The sequence below is a fragment of the Macrobrachium nipponense genome, chromosome 4, assembly GCF_015104395.2.
Source record: "Macrobrachium nipponense isolate FS-2020 chromosome 4, ASM1510439v2, whole genome shotgun sequence".
In the NCBI taxonomy this organism is placed as follows: Eukaryota; Metazoa; Arthropoda; class Malacostraca; order Decapoda; family Palaemonidae; genus Macrobrachium; species Macrobrachium nipponense.
Window position 1 is genome coordinate 106,741,955 of NC_061100.1, and position 5,000 is coordinate 106,746,954.

Below are 5,000 nucleotides of genomic sequence, written 5' to 3' on the forward strand. Positions count from 1 at the left end.
GCCAGGAATAAACTGGCCGCTAGGAATAAACTGGTTGCTGGGAATAAACAAGTCGCAAGGAAAAAACTGGTCGCTAGGAATAAACTGGTAGCTAGGAAAAAACTGGTCGCTAGGAATAAACTGGTGGCTAGGAATAAACTGGTAGCTAGGAAAAAACTGGTCGCTAGGAATAAACTGGTCGCTGGGAATAAACTGGTCGCTAGGAATAAACTGGTCGCTAGGAATAAACTGGTCGCAAGGAATAAAGTGGTCGCTAGGAATAAACTGGTCGCTAGGAATAAATTGGTAACTGGGAATTAACTGGTTGCTGGGAATAAACTGGTCGCTGGGAATAAGCTGGTCGTTGGGAATCAACTGGTCGCTAAGAATAAACTGGTTGCTTCTATGACTCTGCGTAGGTTGTGCTCAAGTCAGCTACCTGCAGATAAAGCAACCCCCGCCCCCCCGATATCAACAGGTTACCTGTTTATGAAGGCATCGGGTGTAGTACGTGTATGATCAACTGATTAGGATACCGAGAGTCCACACTCGTAAAACGCGATTTACATCAAGCAAATAAGCGAAAACACGATAAGCTGCTTTCCATTCCGTATCAACTGAAGAGTTGGGGTCGAAACGGCACTTCGGGTATTTGAAGGTTCTCTGTTTCTCTTTCGCTTCGGGTTTACAGTTGATTTCAAGTGTTTTCCTCTCATTATTTATATACAAAAAAAAAAAAATCATAAAAAAACCAACGATCTCAACCTGTTTCCCCGCCTTGTTTGCAACTGCGGGGATCTGAAGTATTTAGATTCTCTTTTGTGATTTCACAATGAACTTGCATAGTTACCACTCATGTGCCCTCAACCGGCCATCGGGGCAAAACACCCCCAAAATACCTGTCCACACATATTAAGCAGAAACACGGAAAGGTTTCATATATACAGCAGAAACACGGAAAGGTTTGAATTCAGTATTATTTGATTGTGCTCAGAGATATTTATTGAGGAATTGGATCTGGATATTTCCCTCTTTCCAGTAGATTTATTGATGTGAATATGGCAGTGGTTGAAAATGTGGATTTTACCGAAAGGAAATTTTACCGTAACTTACTACAGAGGGAAATCTTTCCAGGATAATATACTCTTAAAAGAAAGTCCTAGATGCTGGGTAAAAATAAATACCATCGACTCTGGAGGTTTAAAAAAAAAAAAAAAAAAAAAAAAAAAAGCTTGGCATTACTATCATCAATGGTAACGTTATTTATACTCAATAGGGTAGTCTTAGATTTTTGTCCACTGGGAAAATCACACATTTACAGATCATCATACGAATGAGAAAAGGGGGAATTTGTTTGAAAAATTTGGGAATAACTAAATAAAGATAATAACTAAATAAAAGGATTCAGCCCCTAATTTCGAAGCCCACTTGCGTGAGGGGAAGACAGAAAAACAAATAACGAAGATTAAAATGAGATTAGGTAGATGCTAATTTAACATTTAAACCTATTAATATGTCACGGGAGTATTTGGAAAGCATTACGGATTATCGAATAGAATGATCACGTGGGAACCCAAAATAAAAAATCGTTCAGAAGAAGCTGATTTTGACGCACGGTTTCCCACATCTTTATTTGATTATTTATTAACTTCCCAGCTAAGAAAACGATAAGAACATAATCAAAGATATGAGAAAATTCTCTTCAACTAGGCTTAATAGCAAACGCATCAGAAAAGGTTGAATAAATAGCCCTAGAGTGATTGCTTTTTTTTCTTTTTTTTTCTTCAGAGAAGGCCAAACGCTTTACTGATTCCTTTAATTACTTTCGTATTGTCAAGACGGATTGCATAATGTTAACACTGACTAATTTTATAATTGGGATTAATAAATAATAATAATAACCTGTTTGAAATAGGGATTGCATACTGATAATACTGACTAACTTCAAATAGGGATTAAATAATATTATTGATTAACTTGAAATAGAGAGTGCATGAAGACAATACTGAAATAGGGATTAAAGACTCATACTGACCAACTTGAAATAGGGAATTAATACTGATAATATTGACTAACTAAAAATAGGGATTAAATAGTGATAAAATTGACCAACTTGAAATAGGGGTTGAATATTGATAATATTGACTAACAAGAAATAGGGCTTGAATTTTGATATTATTGCCTAACTGGAATTAGGGACTAAATAGTGATAATACTGACCAAATTGAAATAGGGATTGAATATTGGTAATATTAACCTAATTGAAATAGGGATTCAATACTTACAATATTGACTAACAAGAAACAGGGATTGAATATTGATAATATTGACTAACTAGAAATAGGGGTTAAATAGTGATATTACTGACCAGACAGAATATGGGTCACGGTATCTTCTAGTGTTCTGTGAATGACCAGGAAATCGTGAATGGCTGACGGAGTTTCTCAGAGGTTACGATAGTCACGTATTCAAAAGAGGCTACCGTCTCTTGCATCTATAAAATAATAAAAAATAAAATATAAAAAAACTTTCATCTCTAACGAGGGTTCTTTGTTAAGTCTTAGTAAGACTTAACAAAGTAAAACTCTAAGTGATAGTAAGACTAAGTGATAAAATACTTGTTTGGTATAATACAGCAACAATGTCAATATATTTTTCTGACTGCTTATTACCTGTATCGATGCATATATGGAAAAAAGAAAAAAAAACCGTGTTTTATTGTTATTAAGATATTGAAAAACATACTATCTCTTTCAGTAAAATGAAAACGAAGATGAAATAATGAGTGAAATGACTCAGATTGAAGAGAATGTTAATTGAGAATATGAGCTAAAAGGAAGTACTGAGGTAAAGTGAGTACAGGTTGACTGATTAAAATGTACTCCTATTCTTATTAAAGATAATTTTCTGTTGATGAATGCAAATACAATATCTACTAACGTTTCATACTTCCATTTTTTATCTACTTGTTCGAATTTAAACTTGAAACCTATAAAGTGCTCAAGAGGCAGATTAATTTTTGAAACCTGACAAATTCTTTTCAGTCATGTAAATAAATGGCCAGAGTTTATTCCGCTCTCTCTCTCTCTCTCTCTCTCTCTCTCTCTCTCTCTCTCTCTCTCTCTCTCTCTCTCTCTCTCTCTCAGTAGGAATAGCCTTCAACAAAGGACATAAACTATACCGTATTAGGTTTGAGTGATTAAGTATTGATGAGTGCTCATGTTAAAAAGCAATGAAAGTCTCACGCGTGACACCCCAACATAAAGACCGTCGTACCACACACAAAGAGAATTATTAATGAAAATACAAAATCTGATATTTCTTATTTTCCTTTGTTAATTAGTTTTTATATCTTAAAAAGAATTTTATTTGACGCTGTCGGTTCATCTCCAGCAATTGACAATTATTAATAACCTTCATTCTCATTAATACTATCATTTGGTATGAGTCCCACTCTAAGGACAGTGTTATTAAAAAATGATTGCTGGTCCAGGGACATTAAGCTTATCAGTCGTCTCTAATTATCTCGCCGATTGGCAGATGGCAATTATAATAAATTCCATAATGACACGGGGGAAAGATATACTGTCGTGTAGGTTATTTATTACCTCTAATGTTTCGATGCTCCAACAGGCGGTCGTTTGCAAAGCTAATGCAAGAATAAAACACAAAGGGTATAGAGATACTAAGCCTAGTGGTACCCCGGGCTAGTCGAGTATTCACTGGCCTGCGGCAATGCCATGAGATTTTGCTGTGACGCTCGCATCTTCAAAGGTTGGGGCTCCGTTTTAAACGAAATGTCAATTCAATCACGTTAGGATTTCTTTGTGGAAGCTTCCCAAAGAGACCATACATACTTCATATTCATATACACAAATACTATGCACACTCAAAGACATCTATATCTGTCTATATATATACATATATGTTTAATATAACATACATGCATATATATAATATATATATATATATATATTATTTCTCTTTCTGAAAGAGGGAGAGAATGTACTCTTCCGAAAGCTTAAATAAAAAAACTTTCAATTTTTTCCGAATTTTAGTGGGCTTCCTACAACATATTAGAACACGGATACAGTGTTTAACTTTGCTATATATATATATATATATATATATATATATATATATATATATATATATATATATATTATATGAACGCCTTTTACTGTAATAGACCAATAAAACAGGAAGATAAATAGGCCGGTAATACATTATTTCACAGAAGGTAAGCTGCGAAATATAAGGTTGCAACGTTCAAACAGTGATTTATGGGCCTTTTATCTTCATATATATATATATATATATATATATATATATATATATATATATATATATATATATATATATAGTGTTGAATCAGTTTATGTTGAAGCTCATAAATAAAGGATATAAAGAAAGTGAAAAAAAAATGTAAGAAAGCAGGACCAGGAGAGACGGAGAAATCCGCTAAAGTTTGGAAAATGGGAAAGTTTGTGGGTTAAGATTGAAAGTGATTAAGCTACGAGAAAAACTTTCTGATCTGGTTGATTTTCCCCGACTGAATTTCTATCTGTGGTGCACTACTGTGCTTTGGAAAATTGCGCACTGCACGGTGTCCAACAAGTGGTATGCATAGGTCCTGCTGTTCTATCTCAACATCCATTACTGAAGTTTCATCTTTCCAAATCTAGACATGGAATGAAAGGAAACTAAGACCTGGACAAATGCTGTTGGGTGTGTGATCATAATAGACTTTTATAAAGCTAAAATAGTGATTCGTATCATTGAACGTTAAAATCATGAGAGACAGAGAAATGATGAAACGATACTGCTGTTCCTACTGAAAAGAATTATTTGGAAAATAAGTGGAATGACGCGAATAGAATAAATAAAAGTCGTGCCGATCTTAAAACCATGTTCTTTTCTTTCTTTTTTGAGTTCCATGGATTTATCTTCTATTTCCTAAAAGCCAAGATTCCAGTGTCATTCTTTGTATGGTGACATGAATGTTTTTCTTTTCAAATTCA